Genomic DNA, 12,285 nt, shown 5'->3' on the forward strand with positions numbered 1-12,285 from the left:
TACTCAGTTTGCAACATGGTAGATAGATTCGAGTTTTGGTGAATTTCGTACATTTGAGTGAAGTGCCCGGCCGTTACAATGTAGCATCCATTATAGCAAAATGCACCAACAAGGCAAGAAAAAACCGGTACCAACCTCCCAAGAGCATATCTTCATTACTGTGTGTTGCATGCATTTTCACGTACGAATCAGAAATAATCTCAAACAACCAAAACGAGAAATACTCTACAAAGATCAGGCTGAAGTCAGTGTAGAGCTGATCTCTTGATTACTGGTCAGCACAAAGCAGTATATTTCTTCATGCATACATTGCTGCCACTAGACGCAGAGAGAGAGAGAGAGAGAGAGAGAGAGAGATTAATTATATCGATTGATAGCATGAGGAAGGAAGATTAATGAGCTGAACAAGAGAATAAACATGTGCGTGTGTTGCTACTATCTTATCTTAGCACTAATACTAACTGTTTTCTGCCACATGCCAGCTGGGGTATGGGAAAAAAGGGTTATAACTTACAGCACTCATCCATAAATAAAAAAACGTGCTTACCAGCTGTCATTCTCCATCGCCATTGTGATCCTCGACTTGGTAGGCCACTTGATGTTGCCTGCAGGATGACCTGGGTGCATGTCAAATTGTCAATGGCGATACTCTCTGCTGCAGCTCTTCCGTTGGTTTACCATCAAAACACAAACTGGTTATGCTCAGGAGTGCCAACCATTAGCACGACAATAGTCCCCTGCATTAGTAATTGCACGTGCATCTTTGACATTTTAAACAAATTATATGCAGTCTCAGCTTTGTCCATCTCCAACAGCTTGTTGTTCAGCTTACTGTAAGCAACTCTCCCAAGACAGAATCCATTCTGATGTGATTCCACCACCACAGACACAGCAGATCCTGCATCAACTCGGCAAAGCACATTTAAAATTAACTCGCTCGTAAATCTCTTTATTTATTAGATTGACATCTGCACTCCTGCATCAACTCTTCCCAAATAAGTGTTCAAGTTCTGATAAATAAACACAACTAGCTGCCTTCCTACTCTTTCTGTTGGTTTACCATCCAAACACAAACTAGTTGTGCTCAAGAATGCCAACCATTAGCACGACAACAATTCCGTGCATTGGTAAGTGCACGTGCATCTTTGACTTTCTTGAACAAATTATATGCAGTCTCAACTTTGTCCATCTCCAACAGCTTACTGTTCAGTTTTCTGTAAGCGTCTCTCCCAGTACAGAATCCATTCCGAATTGATTCCTCCACCACAGACACAGCAGCATCAACCTTTTTTTTTTTTTTTTTTTTTTTTGCGGGGTGGCAGCATCAACCTTACCCACGTTGCAAAGCTCATTTACAATAAACTAGTAAATCTCTTTACCAGATTGATACCCACACTCCTGCATCTCTTCCCAAATGTCCACAACAGTTCCACTCTTCCCAGATTTACCGAGCCTTTCGAGCAGAAGCTTATAAGCTTTCATGGATATTACACAACCAGCCTTCCTACTCTTTTTGTAGATCATCAAAGCAACGTGGGGTGGTCCAAATGAACACAATGGCTCGATAAATGATGTTATTACCCCAGTATTTGGCAGAACACCTTGAGCCAACATGTCATGAAACATGTGGAGCGCATCAGCTACCCTGCAACCTTTCAGAAAGGCTTTAATCATCGTAGAGTACGTGTCGATGTTTGGGGGACAATTCTTTTCCAACATATCCTTGTAATACTTGATGCACCTGTCCAAATGCCCAGCAGAAATAAATTTGAAAATAAGTGCATTGTAGGCGATTGTAGTTGGACCATAAGTCTCATGTAGCATCATACCCTGAGTGCATCCTCAGTCCGCCCCTGCTCTACCAAATCCCTCAATTAAATGGCAATGTGAAACATCATCTGGAATGAGCCCATCCTCCTCCATATTTGCCAAACCTCCTGCAACTTATCAACACTCCCAACCCTTGCCCAGCCAACCATGACATCATTGTACACAAGGATATCAAGACCAAGCAGCATGCAAGAGTGAGCTAGCTAGACCTACATGTGACCTGCGGGCTGCGGCAAAGGCACCTGATGAGGACGGTAAGTGCCTCCTTTCTGTGGAAAGCTTTCTCAATTCCAAATCCAAATTGGTCGGTACTGAGCACCTCAACAGCCTTACTGACATGCCTGGCTGCAACTAATCTATGCACAATGATCTCCAGTGTGGTCAGGTCTGGGAAGATGTTTCTGCGCATGATCTGAAGGGCATCATCGAGAAAATCAAAGAATTTTTTCCTCCCCAATGCTATGATGACAATGTTGCAGGTTTGGAAGGATGTGGGAGGATTGGAGTTAGTGACCACCCAGTCAAAGAAGGTGACAGTGGCGGCACCACAGAGGTCGCCAGCGTTGACAACACTGGCAAGCACCTACGGTGAACCACGGTGGTACCAATGCCTGTGGAGGATAGCGCCCGGTGGACCGCGGTTCGGCCCGGGAGTTCGCGGAGGAAGACCCCACGGAGGCGATCTGCAGCAGATAGGAGCATGGCAGTAAGTGGTGGATGTGGGTCAGGAGGAGAGTCAATAGACTGAACCATAGTAGGGAGTGGAGGTGGATTGGCAAGGGGAGTGGAGAGGAGGCGGAGGGAGGTGATGACCATGTCCTCATTGGAGGCAGAGGTGGAGTAGCTGCGCCTACTGTGGTCTGTGGAGGAATAGGATGGGCCAGGCCTCCATCATTTTGCCTCCTCAGTGACTCCTTCCTGCACAACTATGGCTCAATCGGCATGTATTGTCTTTCGCAGAGACGATCCTGGTCAGAGCTAGGAAGGAAACCACCATGGGCGGCAGTACCCGTGGCTGCAAGCGGTGGAGGGCTTGGGAGAGACGAGGCTGAGATGGAAGGGCGAGAGAGGCAGAGTTTGAAATGTGTGTCATACACCACCACAGGTGGCAGTACCCATGCCCATCCTTGAGGCCATCCCACCTGTTATGCAGTAGCAGATATTTGGAATTAGTCAAACATAAAGGTTTAGAGCTTGCAGAAAGGCTCAGAGCCCATGAACTGTGAGTCAAACAAGCACAAAACTTAACCATGATTAGCCCAGTTCCTTGAATAAAAATGTCAAAAGCACAAACTTGATGTTTGGTTCAACTTTCTCATGCTAACAGGTGGGATAGTGGCTGATGAGGAGAATTCATTTTGATCTAACCGACTGCAACTATGATTCTCAGTTTCCCACATGAACAACAGTAAGTTTCTGTTAGATGCAATATTAATGACCTTGCTTGCTGATAGAAATAGAATGCCCATAAGCTAAAAAACTGAACTCTAATTTTAACAAAGCAGCATCTGATGAGAAATGGTTGGAGAACTTTGCTTTGGGAGCTTGATAACAGGTAAGTTATTTACAGAAAAATGTGGATTTGTTATACCTAAGCTGAAAGTCGAAAGAGCAAGAAGCATTGAGCAGTTCAACATCAGTTTTAATTACAAACATCTCACGACTGCAAACTTAAAGGTGCACTTGCTTGAAGACGGTTAGATCAAATCTCCAGAAATCACACCACCCAATTCCCCTGCTCCCCATGCCCTCACTATGGACAAAAATTAGAGGTGCTACATAGCAGTTAGCTCATATGTTTCTCATTCGTTCCAGAAAAAAAAAATGTTACTTTTGTATTGAAAACAAAATCAAATATTTGCCAGTAATCAAATATATATGTTACTTTTGTATTGAAAATAAAAAATTAGAGGTGCACTCTTTTTAACTAGATAGATGCTTTCATCCTACCAATACCAAGTACCAACTCATGAGGAAAGACTAAAAGAATGTCCTTTTAAGTAAGGAATCATAGAAACTACACTATAAACTCAGTAAAAAGAAGCTAACATGGAAATTTTCTATAAAGAAACTGAGCTAGTTAGGCACGAATCGTGAGTCTGGCCTTTGGATCTTTGCCAGGTAGCCACAAGTAGAGTTTCACAAACTAATAAACAATGAAAAAAGTGAGTCTAACAGTATGATAATATTGTCTCACAGAAACACATGATGCAATTTTGTGAAGTGAGCTCCTTCCATTCTGGCATATGTTCTAGTCTGACAGTACTGAAAGAACGAGTAGGAGTTTAAGGTTCAGCCACATCAAGTCCAGAGTACAGAGACTAAAATTTTTCAGATCTTCACCACTTATTTGATCATAGTAGATATCAGATGAACTGAAAGAGATATACAAGCATTAGCTGAAACACTGCCTATAATCTTCCCTTCAACTATTGCAAGACTGAACACCAATCAAATTGGCAGATTCCTGACTGCAGGAAGACAAGCAAAACACCAACTACAGAATTCTCAAACAGACCATACTAACAGTAGATGAATGAATAGGACACATGTTTTTACAAGACCTAGACCCTACTGTAGTGTTATATCAGTAGCCGCAATACTCATTAGAGATCGACAAGCCAAACCATGTAACCTTAATCACAACAATTTATGTAGAGTTCATTTATGCAGCTAATAAAAGAACATACTAGTGTAATGCACCAGTTCATTCAGTAAAGGGATTCGAGCTCTCAGTTCAGCAGAAGTGTAAATGTGAGGGAGACGAGGTGGGGAGGCAACAAGGGACTAGCACCGCACCTGCAAGAAATCAGTCCCAAGATGGATGGGGGAGACATCAACAGATGGAAGAAGAGGGAAATCGAGGAAGGAAGGTGGGTTTACCGAGTGGGAACGGGCAGGGACACCGGAGGTGCTGCCGGAGCGGATGGCCAGGGACACCGGAATGGGGACCCTCGTAAGTCGTAACAGCTAGCCTTATGCTCTTGCTGTTCCTCCCCTTCATTTTCTTCACTGCAGGTGTAGGGGACGGCTCCACCACGGAGGTCTCGTCTCGCTGCTCCGCTCCTCATCAGCGGCGGAGGGGCTGGCTCCGGCTCCTCATCCTCAGAGAGAGGATACCGGCGGCGGAGGGGATGCCTCGCTTTGAGTGAGGTGGTCCAAATGTGCACAAGGGATTGATAAATGATGTTATCCCCCCCAGTATTTGGCAGAACTCCTCTAGCCAACGTGTCATCAAACATGTGGAGCACATCAGCTACCCTGCGACCTTTCAGAAAGGCTTTAATCATCTTGGAGTATGTGTCGATATTTGGGGTGCAATTCTTTTCCAACATGTCCTTGTAATACTTGATACACCTGTCCAAATCCCCAACCGAAAGAAAATTTAAAATAAGTGCATCGTAGGCCATTGTAGTTGGACCATGTCTCTCATGTACCATATCATAAGACACCCTGAGTGCATCCTCAATCCGCCCTGCTCTACCCAGTCCCTCGATTAGATGGCAGTGCGAAACCGCATCTGGAACCAGCCCATCCTGTTCCATCTTTGTCCAAACCTCCTGCAATTTATCACCACTCCCAAACCTCGCCCAGCCACCCATGGCATCATTGTACACATGTTTATCAAGACCAAGCAGCTCCTTTTGAGCAGCATGCAAGAGCGAGCTAGCTATACCTACACGTGACCTCCAGAAAAGGCACCTGATGAGGACGTACAGTAAGTGCCTCCTTTCTGTGGAAAGCTTTCCCAATTCCAAATCCAAATTGGTCGGTACTGAGCACCTCAACAGCCTTACTGACATGCCTGGCTGCAACTAGGCAGAGTTTGAACTGTGTGCCATACACCACCGTAGGTGGCAGTACCCATGCCCATCCTTGAGGCCATCCCACCTGTTATGCAGTAGCAGATATTTGGAATTAGTCAAACATAAAGGTTTAGAGCTTGCAGGAAAGGTTCAGAGCCCATGAACTGTGAGTCAAACAAGCACAAAACTGGGTTGTCACGTTTAAGCTTTTCGCCGGTTTTCTTTTTATAAACTGTGCGATGTGAGATTTTTAGGCCTGGTTTCCCTTATAAACTGGGTCAATTCTATTTCTTCTTAATTGAAAGGCACAGCTCCTACGATTGTGCTAAAAAAAACAAGCCCAAAACTTAACCATGCTAACTTGATGTTCGGTTCAGCTTTCTCATGCTAACAGGTGGGATATTGGCTGATGAGGAGAATTCATTATGATCTAACCAACGGAAAATCTACAGAAATCACACCACCCAATTCCCCTGCTCCCCACACCCTCACTATGGACAAAAATTAGAGATGCTACATAGCAGTTAGCAAATATGTTTCTCATTCGTTCCAGAAAACAAAAATATGTTACTTTTGTATTGAAACAAAATCGAATATTTTGAAAGTTCTAACTAGTAGATAGATGCTTTCATACTACCAAGTACCAACTCATGAGGAAGGTTTCGTTTCCTGGGGAGCGGAGCCCGGTCGCTCCTTGGGCCGTTTTGGGCCTGGAAGGCCCTGCATTGTTATTCATTCTTTTCTTATTGTATTTCAGCATTGTCATATCTAGCTAGGATATATATAAACATGGCAAGCTGGTGTCAAAAAAAAAAAAAAAAACATGCCAAGCCATCCAAAGTTGCTCCTGCCATGCATATGCATGTAAAATAGATTGCCTTGCCCCCACACAAATTAAAGGCAGCCACCCTTGCCAATGACACTGACAAAATACGTACAGGCCACCCAACCCAACAACTAGTATATATACATACTTTGATCCTATGCATGCATGCATGATACATACACTGATCCAAATTAAGACAGAGTGCTGGCTTGGGAAATACGTATTATACAAATATAACTCAAGGGGAAGTGTTGCCTTGTTCAACCATTGGTGTAGGCATATTATACAAATGCACTGTCATGCAAGATAGCGCAGCCAAAGTGAATAGATCTTTTGAGCCTTCTTCTTCTGGCGTCGAACCTGTTCCAACTCCACCGTGCGCTGCCTTCCAAAAGTAGTAAAACAGAAAAGATCGAGGTAAGAAATAAAATGCATGCATACGTCTGAAATTATGTGACGAGTGAATGGAATCAGGTAAAGAATACTCACTTGGCAACCTTTTGTAATGTTTTCCAGCTCTACCAACAGATATTCCAGTTCAAGCACATATACAGCAGCTTCCTGTTGAATTCTCTTTATGCTGCTCAGCAGTTTAGCCTACACAGTTTAAGGAAGAATATATAATGAATTAGGTAAGACAAATAAGCTTGGCGGGCAGCATCAATAAAATAAAGCTATCATAACTACTGCTGTTATTTCGTACTAGTTAATATCTGTTATATATGAACCAAAAGCCACCTTGATGCCATGCTTTCCCTTAAAATTTAGCAATGACAGTAAGGGCAAGCCGACAAGGCATGTAATGCGGAGCACGAGCGCGTGCTCTACTGCTCTAATGTTTCTAAGGTTCCAGTAAGAATTCAGTTATTCTTGAGACCCCAGAGATAAATGAAGCACCACGACTTGTGTACATGGATATTATAACAGGTTGAAGACAAATTACAATTTCCAAAAACAAAACAAATTGGTTGAGCTATTTCTGCATGAAGATGAAGATAATGCGCTGACACAACTAGAAAAGCATGGCACACAAATGCAGAAAATGCAACCAGAGCTGAAGTTGCTTGCCCTGGTGTCTTCATCATCAATCATCAAACAAATATGGACGACTACCCTGAGACGGACACAAGCATGTCCAAGCTTTTTTACACACTAGGCATGTACATGCTGTAAGCAGTGGCAAATTCTATCACCTCGTTCTCTCTGACGACTGTATGTGCTCTGCCAAAAGATAGGCATCGCCGAAGTATGGCACAAAGAACAACACCAAATTCAGAAGAGAGAATTACTTAGACAGTAATTCTGTAGCCAGCATTGCCATCTCACTCGACCAATCTCCAGCCAAGCTCAACCAGAAAACTAAAGTTCAAATCAGCAGCTCAACAAACAAAAGTCAATAGTTTGGAGGAGGATCGATCTATCCAAACATGAGTTTCCGTGGGGTACAGAGAGCGAGAGAGAAAAAAATACTATCTTGGCGGCAGGATTTGGGGAAAAACTTCAATTTCAGTATGTATGGCGGAAGGCGGCCAAATTATATTATCAATCATCAACTGGAGTACAAGAGATAGACAATGCAATAGAGCAGAGGTGCTAATGGATAATTATACATACACTGAAAACCTATTGAATTGAATCCTTGTGGCGGAGAATTAACCTGACTGCAAGTGGTGCCGAGAAACCGAGAGAGCGCTGGCGGCGGCAGCAGAACGCCGGGGCCCTGCTGCCGGCGGAGAGCATAAGCCGCAGCAGGGATTTGAAACGGAATTTCTAATCATCAGTCGACTGATTATTTTATTCGTCATCAGTCGGTTCTTTTTGTGTGCTACGCTTTGTCGTTGTGGGCCGGCTTCTCACCGTGGGCCTAATTATTTTTTCGAACTCCGCGCCTATGCCATCGTGACTGTTTTGCCGTCATTTCTTCTTCTTGAAACGGGGGAGGCGCTGCTTGCCGGTAGCCGCTGGAGCCCTAGCATCCTCTCCCTGCTCCGGCTCTGCGCCGCTCGCTCGCCTGAACCCCACGCCCGCCGTCCAGCCGGACCCAAACCCCTGTGCCGTGCTCGCTGTTGATTCATCGCCTTCCCCAAACTGTCCGGTTGGAGAGCTCGTTCGTTGCTGTTGTCGCGGCGAAGGTACTCTTCCCTTACCCTAATCTGATGTTTTCATTTTCTATGTTTGTGTATTGGTCGATGTTGATTCATCGCCTCCCCCAAACCATCCGGTGGTAGAGCTCGTTCTCCTCCCCCAACCCGTCCGATGGGAGAGCTCGTTCGTGCTACTGTTGTCGTGGCGCAGGTACTCTTCCCATTACCTGAATTCTCTGTGGATGTTGTTTGCCTCCGTTTTCTTCAATTTTTCAGTCATCTATCAATCGGTCACTTGATTCTGCATATATTTGGTGTTGATTCACCAGATTCTAAAGGTATTTCGACACTATCTCATGCCTTCTCTGTCCCCCATAATAATGCAAAAATATCTGATGCTCAGATCCCTAATTTGTGTATTGTGCCATATGTTAATTTGGATCTGTAGTGTTGTTAGTATCAAGGGTGGTTTGGATTTGCTGATCTGTTGTCTTTAGTATTTTGCTTTTTCAAAGGTCTATTTTTAGTATTATAGTTTCAAGTAAAGTAACTGAACCCATCGTGGTTCAAGTATTCAGGTAGTAAGTTTCAGTATATTTGTTCAGCAGCAGTTTGACATTGTTAATTTTATATTCAGTTAATGTTTAATTAACTCCTTAAACTGACACATAGTTAATTTTATATATTCAGTTTTGCATGTTGCATGCATTAAATAATTTTTAGAGCTCTTGAAAATTCAGATTTCTTCTGTAACTGGGATGTCTGGCGCTATGGCTGATATCTTTGAGTGAATCAGTTTGCTTAGATTTAATTAGCTAGTTCCCGTGTGTCTACGTGTGTGTGTGTGTGTCTGGCTGTCAGCAATCTATCACCTCAGTCCAGCCTGTTTGAGAGGGACCAGACCAGATGCTTGTAATAAGAGGCGTGTCATCCGCACCTGTCTTGTTTTGTGCGATTTGATGGCTATGCTCATGGGATTGTTTTGCTTGCTATATATGTATCCATCTACATATATGTATTTGCGTGTAGCTGATGAAACCTAGTGACTATATCTGCATATGCCGGCTTTATTGGTGAACTATTAACCAAGCTACAATAATCTATGATTTAAGTTTGTGGTGTGAGATTGAGTTATATACTTGACACAGGTTTCATTATGTGTATGGCTAGTGGCTGTTTCGGTTGTTTGGGAAGTATGGTTAGTGTGTACCTCGAATGTACCTAGTAATACTCAGGTGTGCAAGTTTAGGCTAGTTTCATCTAATGTAAGCCACGCAAGGCGTGCAACGTGCTTTTTCTGTTGTAGTGGTGATGGTGCAGAAGTTTGCTTCACTTGGTTCCAGTAAAGTGCAGTTCGTTACACCGGACTATGATCTGTTTCATCGGGTACAGTTCAATTTACAAGTTTGCTTAGGCTTTCGTTTGCAGCTATGGTTCATCTTCAGTGCGTGGATTTTTGTTCTGAAAATTGTTTCAGTTTTCACTTTTCAGGATTTTAGCAGATAGTTTAGTTTATATTCAGAGTTTTCATTTTTTTTTGAATTTTGTTTAGTTAGTTCAGTTTGTCAGTGAAGTTTTCAGTTTGAATTTTGTTTCAGTTTTCAGTTTGTTTAGTTAGTTCAGTTTGTCCAGTAAAGCAGATAGTTAGTTAGACACTGCCCAGCTGCATGTTCTATTCATTTTCTAGAAGGAGAAGGGGCTGCAGCTCACTTCTGTTTTCGTTCTGAGGTTAGCAGCACACAAATCTTGTGGTATGTGCATGCCCTTTTCATTATCTAGAGAAGCAATTTCAGCTTATCTAATCATGTTTATTCCTTCAAGTATCAGTTGATCAGTTAGTGTAATCCTGTGCTTCACGTGTAGCATGGCTGACCTGCAACTGTTCGCATGGGGCTTGAGCCACATGCCGTCAGGTTTTCATGCAAGCATCTGGAGGAATATCCATGAAAGAACTATGATTTTGCCTTTTTTTTCATTCCAAAAAACTTCCGTTTCTTGCTGCAATGTCAGGTGCAATTTGGATTGATTGGAAACTAAAGCTCAGACATGTTGTTTGTAGGAACTTGCAAATGAGCTGTACAGGAAGTCTTTAGACTTGTCAATGAAGGTAGGTTCTTTCCTCCTTTCTCTTCTGCATTATTTTCCATGTCCTGAATCCTGAATGATGGTCAACTATGGAGCATCCATGCTACAGAGGCTAAATTAAGCTTATTTTCTTATTAATAGTGGTTTTGAGATTCAAATAATCAGGAGTATTGTTTCAGCTTGTCGGTATTAGTTTTTATATTTTGTTACAACTTGCAATGCTAAAAAGAGATTTGGACACCTTGTAGCCATCAATCTTTCAGTATGTTCAATCATGCTGTTATAGGTGGTTGGCGATAATGCATGTGTATATCATTCTAGTGACATTTGCTTCCGATTATCTCAGGCACCTGAACTGCATTCGGAGATCCAGAGGATGGGGGCCACTGCTTCTTGACCAAGTGAAAATTTGTCAAGAGCTGTTGGCAGCTGATCGATGAATTTGGAAGACATTCCAACACAACTGCTGCTTCGTTTCTCTGGAATACTCGGCTTCATCCGTAGTAATACAGCACATCTTGACCACAGCTTCCTTGGGCGTGGTAGGATGAATGAAAGAAACAAAGTAAGTAAATGCTGGTGAAGAACAAGCCAATAGTGTCAATGACATGGACACTCAGCTAGCTTCATTCAAAGACCAAGCAACAACACCCCTGCTTGCAGAATTGAAGAACAAGCCAAAGTGCATGGTGCCGCCTCCTGGCATGCACAGGATCGGATCTCCCGAAGACAGGTCTTCCCTGGAGAATGAGATCAAAACCTGGGAGCTAGCTTGTTGGTGTTTTTGTGATCAGGGGTTGTTCAGGAGGCAAATCCAGAGAGGTTGTTCAGCTCACTACTTTTATACCTTGTAACTTCTGATCAGTTGAATGACACATTTTAGTTGGCTTCGGTTTTTTCAGAAATTGTCTTTCGCCGATCAGAAAAATCATTTGTATTTTTCAGTTTTTTGTTGTTGTTCGTACTGATTGGTTCCATGTGCACGTGTACTGTTTTGAGTGGTTGAACAAAAATGGCTGAAACACAAACAGTAATCAGTCGAATCTTGAGTAGTCACTTTTGGTTCCATGTGCACGTGTCCTGTTCTGACTGGTTGGAAAAAATCGGCTGTAACACACAGAAATCAGTCGATTGATGCGTAGTCACTTCCCATGATGAAAATAAACTTTCTTCAACGTGTCGTTTATGTGGACCCGTTTCCTTTATAATGGTGGCCTAATAGGCCTGTTTCTTTTTTTTATTTTTCTGCCCTTCAAATCAACTTTTATTTTCTTTAATTATTCATTTTTTTGTTTCTAATGCAAGAAAAAAGATTCCACCTAAAACTATAATAGTTTCTCGTGATGATAGAACATTTTTCTTGTAAACCTAATTTTTTTTCCTTTTAAAGAAAGAAACTAGAACATTTTCTCATAAATAAGAAAAATTGATCCATAGACATGGAACATTTTCTTTCTTCTAGTTGATAGAGGGTCTATTTGGTTTAGCCGTGAGCTGTGAAAATTTACTGGAAAAGCTATTGTCAGCTATGAAAAAGTCATTGTGGGCTTATAATCTGTGATGTTTTGGTCAAACTTGAGACTGATGCTGATACTAATTTGTTGTGAGAGAGACACTGTTCCATGGCTGAAAAGTAGTGCTGATAAGTTCAAGC

The 12,285-nt window shown here is 42.6% G+C and overlaps 1 long non-coding RNA gene and 1 pseudogene across 1 annotated transcript; one reads left to right on the forward strand and one right to left on the reverse strand.

The window, feature by feature from the left end:
• Positions 1 to 766: 766 nt before the first annotated feature.
• On the reverse strand, positions 767 to 7,211 carry LOC136506693 (putative pentatricopeptide repeat-containing protein At5g43820; annotated as a pseudogene).
• A 1,233-nt stretch (positions 7,212 to 8,444) lies between these two features.
• Positions 8,445 to 11,611, forward strand: LOC136506694 (uncharacterized). Its single transcript, XR_010771699.1, has 4 exons — positions 8,445 to 8,594; positions 8,691 to 8,757; positions 10,606 to 10,653; positions 10,978 to 11,611. It is a non-coding gene; the product is annotated as an uncharacterized lncRNA (long non-coding RNA).
• The last annotated feature ends 674 nt before the right edge of the window (positions 11,612 to 12,285 follow it).

Source organism: Miscanthus floridulus, chromosome 15 (genome assembly GCF_019320115.1).
Source record: "Miscanthus floridulus cultivar M001 chromosome 15, ASM1932011v1, whole genome shotgun sequence".
In the NCBI taxonomy this organism is placed as follows: Eukaryota; Viridiplantae; Streptophyta; class Magnoliopsida; order Poales; family Poaceae; genus Miscanthus; species Miscanthus floridulus.